Source organism: Hyla sarda, unplaced genomic scaffold (genome assembly GCF_029499605.1).
Source record: "Hyla sarda isolate aHylSar1 unplaced genomic scaffold, aHylSar1.hap1 scaffold_684, whole genome shotgun sequence".
NCBI classification, from domain to species: domain Eukaryota; kingdom Metazoa; phylum Chordata; class Amphibia; order Anura; family Hylidae; genus Hyla; species Hyla sarda.
This window is the reverse complement of record NW_026610701.1, coordinates 146,896-156,235: the sequence shown is the minus strand read 5'-3', so window position 1 is coordinate 156,235 and position 9,340 is coordinate 146,896.

Sequence of the window (9,340 nt, the reverse complement as noted above, 5' to 3'; positions counted from 1 at the left end):
AGCAACGGGGATGAGGCGAGCGCTCCGGGGAGGAACGGGGACCCGGAGCGCTCGGCGTAACACGTAGGACTCAGGTCTCATCTCTGGAGGCTCTCCTACTTACTACCCCCTCCCTCTCGGTTCTGAGGCATCTGGTCACAGCGCGGGCGCAGTTGGAGGACTTGGCTCTCCGCAATGTGGAGCGTCAACTGCTTTATGCTAAGCAAAAGTTTTATGAAAAGGGCAATAAGGCCCACACCATGCTGGCTAGACGATTACATGACCGCCCAGACTCCTTCCGCTCTGAGGAATGCTGTGGGGACTCTTCACTATCATCCTGATTCTATCTCCCGCCTCTTTCGTGACTATTACTCGAAATTCTATTCCCTCCCATCCCAGCTTCCTTCGGACCCTGGAGAGCGGGCCGAGGCCCTGGATTCTTTCCCCTCTCGATGTAGCCTTCCAGTTCTCTCTACCTCTGACAGGGAGATCTTGAACGCTCCTATTACTAATGAAGAGCTCTCCGAGGTCCTTAAGACGCTTCCGGCGGGGCGCTCTCCGGGCCCAGATGGGTTTACTTACCTGTATTATAAGACTTACTCCTCTGTCCTTCTTCCTAAACTTGTCCCTTTGTATAACTCCTTTTTGGGGGGGGGAGGGGATCCCGCAGACATTTTTGCATTCTCTGATTACGCTGATTCCAAAGCTGAATAAAGATCCCCATGACTGTGCTAGCTATAGGCCTATTGCTCTGCTGAACTCAGATTTGAAATTGTTCACTAAGGTATTGGCTGCGCGCCTCTGTCGTTTCCTGCCTGCTCTTATCCATAAGAACCAGGTGGGTTTTATTCCCGGTCGACAGGGTGGACATAATACGAGACGAGTAGCCAAACTCATCGACCTGGTCAACAAACTCTCCGATCAGGCCTTACTTTTCAGTCTCGATGCGGAAAAGGCTTTTGATAGGCAGGGATGGCCATTCATGTTTGCTACGCTTCAGAAATTTGGAATCACGAGCAGCTTCCTTACTGTGTTGCGGGGCCTCTACTCCTCCCCTACTGCTTCTCTTAAACTGCCCTCTACCTCCTCTATACCTATTGCTCTCCACAATGGCACTAGACAGGGCTGCCCGTTGTCCCCCCCTGATCTTTGCTCTTTGCATAGAGCCGCTTGCGGCCCTGATTCAAGGGGACCCGGATATCTCTAGTATAACTTTACACGATAGGGCCTTTAAGGTCTGCCTCTTTGCTGATGACATTCTGCTCACACTCACTAACCCTCTTTTATCTTTGCCTTCTCTATATAAACTTTTGCATGCTTGTGGAAAGGTGTCGGGCTATAAGATTAACCTCTCCAAATCTGAGGCTATGCCTATAAATCTTCCTTCTTCTTTAGTTACTCAGCTGCGCACTAACTACTCTTTCCGCTGGTCTCCTTCCGCTATTAAGTACTTGGGAGTTTCCCTCTCCCCTAGCTATTCCTCTCTCTACTCTGTGAACTTTTCTTCTTTGTTCCGAGAGCTTCGCTCCTTGCTTGATAAGTGGAGGTCACAATATATCTCTTTTTTTGGTTGTATTGCTGCAGTTAAAATGTCCATCCTCTCTAAGTTGCTTTACTTTTTTGAAACACTGCCGGTTTTAGGTTTATTTGGGATGCCAAGAGACATAGGCTTCCTATGTCCGTCATGATGGCGAGCCGGTCTTCGGGGGTCCCTGATCTTACCAAATATTATTGGGCGGCAAACCTCCGACATCTTGCGGCATGGTCCCCCTGGTCCATCATGCTTATAGCAAATGGATGGAGATTGAGAAGCTGTGGTTGGCCCCTCTTAACCGTAACTCTTTCTTGTGGTCCTTTCCACATTCCTCTCCCATGCCCTCCTTTCTAGGCCCTATGTCATTTACTAAATATGTATGGGCCTATTGCTCTAGGCGGTTCCAGCTCTTATTCCCCTACTCCCCTATGCAATCCTTCCTCTACCGCCCAGACTTTCTTCCGGGTAGCACTTCCCTTATGGTCCGGGAGTGGGGTTCACAGGGGCTGTTCTGTTGGGCTGATATAGTGAACCCTGTCACACGAGTTCTCCTACCCTTTGATGACTTGAAGTCTCGCTGGGAGCTCCCTGCCTCTGAATTGACCCACTATATGCAACTTCGGCATTATCTGTCATTGCAGCGGGGCTCACTGACTGTGTCACTCCCCACAAGCTTTGAGAGATTGTGTAGGGGTGGGCCGCAGATGAGGGGGCTACTATCGAGCATTTACTCTCTACTCCTTTCCCCATTGGATTGTACCCCTCCTTCTCATCACTACATGGGGTCCTGGGAAGAAGCCTTAGACACTACCCTTAGGATCCCTCAGTGGCGGGTAATTTGGGATAGGGCCTCGCGGGCCTCTATCTGTACAGCCTACAAAGAAACACAGTATAGAATGCTTATGGGCTGGTAACATACTCCTGTTCTGCTAAATAGACTGAACCCGGACATACCCCCTCAGTGTTGGCATTGTGGGGTGGGCTTGGGGGATGTTTATCACATTTTCTGGATCTGCCCACAGATCTCTCCCTTCTGGAATATGGTCCAACGTTTGCTCCAGGAGGTCTTGGGGATTGGGGTACCTCTAGATCCTTTGGTTTACCTATTGCAACTATCTACTAGAACATTAGCTAAGCAGCCCTTTAAATTGTTTCTACATATTGTTCTAGCAGCCAAGACTCTTATTGTGAAGTATTGGAAGCGGACCTCATCCCCTCCTGAGGGTGAGTTGCTTGCTAGAATCCGTGAAATTCGCTCCCTGGAGTCTATTACAGCCTCCCTGAATAATACAGTCCCACAGTTTCTCTTGGTGTGGGATCCCTGGGACAGATTTACTGAATGTACTGCCCCTAGACCTTGTTGTTTTTCTTCCTCTGTTTCTTTCTGTCTATTTCTGTTGGTGTCTCTTCCCTAGTGTGGCATGTTATTGTTTCCCCCCCCCCTTTTTTATTCCCGTCCCTAACCCCCTCCCCCCCCCTTCCTCCCCTCTTCTCTCCCCTTGGTGGGCTCGATACCATGTATGTTGGATAATGTCTGTCACGATGCCGGCTGGCAGGAGGTGGATCCTCTGTGCCAGAGAGGGATAGCGAGGACCGTGCTAGTGGACCGGTTCTAAGACACTACTGGTTTTCACCAGAGCCCGCCGCAAAGCGGGATGGTCTTGCTGCGGCGGTAGTGACCAGGTCGTATCCACTAGCAACGGCTCACCTCTCTGGCTGCTGATGATAGGCGAGGTACAAGGGAGTAGGCAGAAGCAAAGTCGGACGTAGCAGAAGGTCGGGGGCAGGCGGCAAGGTTCGTAGTCAGGGGAGATAGCAGAAGTTCTGGTACACAGGCTTTAAACACACAAAACGCTTTCACTAGGCACAAGGGCAACAAGATCCGGCAAGGAAGTGCATGGGAGGAGGATAGATATAGTCAGGGACCAGGTGGAAGCCAATTAAGCTAATTGGGCCAGGCACCAATCATTGGTGCACTGGCCCTTTAAGTCTCAGGGAGCTGGCGCGCGCGCGCCCTAGAGAGCGGAGCCGCGCGCGCCAGCACATGACAGCAGGGGACGGGAACGGGTAAGTGACCTGGGATGCGATTCGCGAGCGGGCGCGTCCCGCTGTGCGAATCGCATCCCCAACGGCCATGACAGAGCAGCGCTCCCGGTCAGCGGGACTGACCGGGGAGCTGCAGGGAGAAAGACGCCGTGAGCGCTCCGGGGAGGAGCGGGGACCCGGAGCGCTAGGCGTAACAGTACCCCCCCCCTTAGGTCTCCCCTTCTCTTTATCCGGTAACTGCCTCCCCTGGGATGAGGACACCGGGAAAGGATGGAGGGATTCCTCAACGGCAGGCAGAACAGCAGGAGTAGGAATGGGGAGAGAGGGCAGAGGGCGAGACCTGGCACGGGGCAGTGTGACACCAGGACGAGGGCCATGCGGGGACACAGGGGCTTGCCTGATGGGACTGGGAGGGGGGGAGAGGCATTTCCTGTGGCAGGCAGAGTCCTTAATGACCTTAGGGGGACCGGATACAGGAGGAACCACAGGGTCACGGCAGGGAGTACTGGGAACCGGTTGAAGGCAGTCCTTGGAACAAGAGGGGCCCCAACTCTTGATCTCCCCAGTGGACCAATCCAGGGTTGGGGAATGGTGTTGAAGCCAGGGTAGTCCAAGGAGAACTTCAGAAGTGCAATTAGGAAGGACCAAAAATACAATTTCCTCGTGATGAGGTCCGATGCACATTAGGAGGGGCTCCGTGCGGAAACGCACGGTGCAATCCAACCTGGCTCCGTTGACCGCGGAAACGTGGAGTGGCTTGACAAGACGGGTCACCGGAATGCGGAATTTATTCACTAAGGACTCCCGAATAAAATTCCCAGAAGCTCCAGAGTCCAGGCAGGCCACGGCTGAGAGGGAAGAGCTGGCTGAAGTAGAAATCCGAACAGGCACCGTGAGACGTGGAGAAGCCGACTTAGCATCAAGAGACGCCACACCCACGAGAGCTGGGTGCGAGCGTGCGTTTCCCAGACGTGGAGGACGGATTGGGCAATCCACCAAAAAATGTTCAGTACTGGCACAGTACAGACAAAGATTCTCTTCCTTACGGCGATTCCTCTCTTCCAGGGTCAGGCGAGACCGATCCACTTGCATGGCCTCCTCGGCGGGAGGCCTAGGCGCAGATTGCAGTGGAGACTGTGGAAGAGGTGTCCAGAGATCTAAGTCTTTTTCCTGGCGGAGTTCTTGATGCCTCTCAGAAAAACGCATGTCAATGCGAGTGGCTAGATGAATGAGTTCATGCAGGTTAGCAGGAGTCTCTCGTGCGGCCAGAACATCTTTAATGTTGCTGGATAGGCCTTTTTTAAAGGTCGCGCAGAGAGCCTCATTATTCCAGGATAGTTCAGAGGCAAGAGTACGGAATTGTATGGCGTACTCGCCAACGGAGGAATTACCCTGGACCAGGTTCAGCAGGGCAGTCTCAGCAGAAGAGGCTCGGGCAGGTTCCTCAAAGACACTTCGAATTTCCGAGAAGAAGGAGTGTACAGAGGCAGTGACGGGGTCATTGCGGTCCCAGAGCGGTGTGGCCCATGACAGAGCTTTTCCAGACAGAAGGCTGACTACGAAAGCCACCTTAGACCTTTCAGTAGGAAACTGGTCCGACATCATCTCCATGTGCAGGGAACATTGCGAAAGAAAGCCACGGCAAAACTTAGAGTCCCCATTAAATTTGTCCGGCAAGGACAGGCGGAGGCTAGGAGTGGCCACTCGCTGCGGAAGGGGTGCAGGAGCTGGCGGAGGAGATGGTTGTTGCTGCTGTAGCTGTGACTGTACTTGCTGTAGTTGTGACTGGAGTTGCTGTGTCATGGTGGTCAAGTACGACAGCTGGTGATCTTGTTGGGCGATCTGACGAGCTTGCTGGGCGACCAGCGTAGGGAGGTCAGCGACAACTGGCAGAGGAACTTCAGCGGGATCCATGGCCGGATCTACTGTCACGATGCCGGCTGGCAGGAGGTGGATCCTCTGTGCCAGAGAGGGATAGCGAGGACCGTGCTAGTGGACCGGTTCTAAGACACTACTGGTTTTCACCAGAGCCCGCCGCAAAGCGGGATGGTCTTGCTGCGGCGGTAGTGACCAGGTCGTATCCACTAGCAACGGCTCACCTCTCTGGCTGCTGATGATAGGCGAGGTACAAGGGAGTAGGCAGAAGCAAAGTCGGACGTAGCAGAAGGTCGGGGGCAGGCGGCAAGGTTCGTAGTCAGGGGAGATAGCAGAAGTTCTGGTACACAGGCTTTAAACACACAAAACGCTTTCACTAGGCACAAGGGCAACAAGATCCGGCAAGGAAGTGCATGGGAGGAGGATAGATATAGTCAGGGACCAGGTGGAAGCCAATTAAGCTAATTGGGCCAGGCACCAATCATTGGTGCACTGGCCCTTTAAGTCTCAGGGAGCTGGCGCGCGCGCGCCCTAGAGAGCGGAGCCGCGCGCGCCAGCACATGACAGCAGGGGACGGGAACGGGTAAGTGACCTGGGATGCGATTCGCGAGCGGGCGCGTCCCGCTGTGCGAATCGCATCCCCAACGGCCATGACAGAGCAGCGCTCCCGGTCAGCGGGACTGACCGGGGAGCTGCAGGGAGAAAGACGCCGTGAGCGCTCCGGGGAGGAGCGGGGACCCGGAGCGCTAGGCGTAACAATGTCTTTTAGCGTACATCTGTTTCCATTGCATGCACGTTGTTCTTCTTGGTTTTGTAAATTTTCTTTATGGGGGGTTGGTCCCCACTGCTTTCCACCTGTTTGTATTGATTTATTATTCTGACAAAATAAATAAAAATTACAGTTGAAAAAAAAAAGAACACTAAAATACAAATATCATGAAGTCAATACCGACATTTTTTGTCTTTCTATTCTACCAGAAGATCCCACAATATCTCAACAAGCTTTATACATTCTCATTCAGTTCTCAACCTCATATTTGTGTGAGCAAGCATTCTCATGTCTAACAAACATTAAGAATAAGCAGAGGAACCATCTACTCTCTGTTGAAGAAGAAATGCAGGTGTGGTTGTCCAGAATTAGGCCCCACATTCCCATTCTGTGCAAGCAGAAACAAGCCCAGGTATCACACCAACCAGGTAAGCCTTTTTTTCCTTTTGAAAATACAATTCAGATGCTTCATAGCTGACAGTGATAGAGGGGGGTACTGTGCGCTGCTTGCATTTCTCAGCTTCAACAAAGGGAAAAAAAAGGAGAAAAAACAGACACAGGCGCAACTATGTGCCGTTACTCCTAAACGCTGTTAAGTGATTGAGGAAAGGTAATAGTAGTGTGCTCACCTTTTGGTGTTGTACTAAGAGCACAAGACCTAGTAGGGCTTTCACTAATGTGGTCAGTTAATCAGGGCGCTGCCAGCAGCAATCCCATCTTTTCAAAATCCTACAGATGGTTTCTTACAATGAATGAAGAGATCCTATGCAGATAGGCACAAAGATATGCTCCAGGTGCTCTCCTGTACAGCTCAGCTTTTACTGGGGTGATATGCAACCTCCACTCCAGCTCAGCTCCACCCCAGTAAAATCTAAGCCGTACAGGAGAGCGCCTGGAGCATCTCTTTGTGCCTATCTGCATAGGATCTCTTCATTGCTTGCATTTATCAGGTCTTAGTGCATTGTAGATGATTTAGTAAGAGTGGCCAATGTAGAATATTGAGCTGAGGTGTGTGGATCAAATTTTGTGACGTAACATCTGAACGTAGCCGAACAGAAAACATTACAAAACTGGTTAACAGATTCTAGCAAAAACAACAGTTCTCTCACCTATGTAAGCCTTTTATCCTCATGTCTAGTATGGAGGGTAGACGGCAATGCAGAGAAAAAATCTTCTTCTGATAGAGACTTCTTCTGTAGAGTGTTTGTTTTTAGCTGTGTTGTACCTTCAGAAAGAAGAGATGAGTGAACACATGCTACAAAATACAATGCTGGTATAATCCCCCCATATGCTGGCAGAATCCCCCCATATGCTGGTGAAAACCCCCCATATGCTGGCAAAAATCCCCCAATGCTGGCAAAATTCTCACAATGCTGGCAAAATTCCCACAATACTGGCAAACCCCACCATATGTTCCCACAATAATACAGGAATTTAGGTCACTACTGTGGTAGATGTAAACAATGACATTGGCTAATCCCTCAACACTGATGTTAAAACTGAGACATTCGCCAGTGTATCCTTATATGAAGACATACCTGAGCCTGCACACCAACACCAAGGTTTCTCAAGTGGCAAGGGACCTAACACTAACCTACCTGTGCGTGATAAGCAAAACCAGGGGCCAGTGGGCAATTACGGCAGCATTAGGTCGACTCACAGCCTCCTCCCAGGTTACTTCCATACTTCCAGTGTGCCTGGGCACATATAATGGGAGGAGGGAGGCAGGGCCGGCGTTAGGGCAGGGCAACCTAGGCAATTGCCTAGGGCCCCCATCTCCAAAGGGGCCCCGTGTCAGGAGCGGACTCCATCTTAATAAGGGCCCCTGTGTCACAACGCCTTTGCTGCCTGTCCTCATTGAAAGCAAGCTGTCAGGCATGGCACAACACCAGTGATAGGAGGCAGAGGCTAAAGCCGCTCCTCCTATTCACTGTGCTGTGCAGAAACAACTGCAGCAGGGACCGACACCCGCACTGTCAGTGTCTTTTTTCTCCCCTCTCCGTCCCCTCCCCATCCCCCCTTCAATCCCTACATACTTGCTCTGACTGCTTCTCACTCTGCCGATGTTCTGGCCCCTCCTCCAGATGATGACGTCCTCCGAGCTGCGTCCTGTCACCACAGCACAGACTCAGTGGTGTAAAGCAGACGCAGCGCAGCCTCAGGGAGCGTCAGTCAGCAGAGCCAGGTCAGGCTGGTGGTCCAGCAGTATCAGGAAGCCAGTGGCAGCCAGCGTCAGTTCAGGGACATTACAAAGTAAGTGTTACAATAAAAAAAAAAACACTATACACTAATACACACACACACACTGATAACCTAGGTGTCCAATCTGCGTCCCTCCAGCTGTTTGTAAAACTACAATTACCAGCATGCCCAAACAGTCCTTTGCTGTCTGGGCATGCTGGGAGTTGTATTTTTGCAATAGCTGGAGGGCTAAAGACTGGTCACCTTGGATGTAAGGGTGCGTTCACATGCTGGTAACTAGCAGCGGATTTCCCACAGCGGGAGACCCGCTGCTAGTTACCAGCATGTGAACGCACCCTGATACATGTAATAAAATGTCTTAATTACCCCTGATAGTAGTTCCAGTTTCACATATTAATGGCCTATTCCCAGGATGGGCCATCAATATTTGATTGGTGGGGTTCTGAGACTGATCAGCTGTTCTGCGGAGCTTCCGCAGCTGGATCTGCGCTGTGAACGGGGCCGGAATCAGATGGCCCCATTCACTGTGTAGTGCCCGTGGTGAGTTACTGCAGCTCTGCCCCAATTCACTGTATCTACATCTGTTTCTGGTCCCGTTGACAGCGTAGATCCAGCTGCGGCAGCTCCGTAGAACAGCTGATCAGAAACCCACCAATCAGATATTGATGGCCTATCCTGGTGATGTTTTAAGATAATGAAAATTCAAATCACCCCCCCCCCCCCCCCGTTTTCCCTTTTTTCAAATAAAATCATGTAAACAAAAATAAACATAACCACATGTGGTAACACTGCGTGCAGAGATTTCAAACAATGAAAATATAACATTAATGAAACCGCACGGTCAATGGCGTAAACGTAAAAAAAATACCATAGTCCAGATTTGCATATTTTTGGCCACTTCATATCCCAGAAAAAAAGAAAATAATGATTTAAAA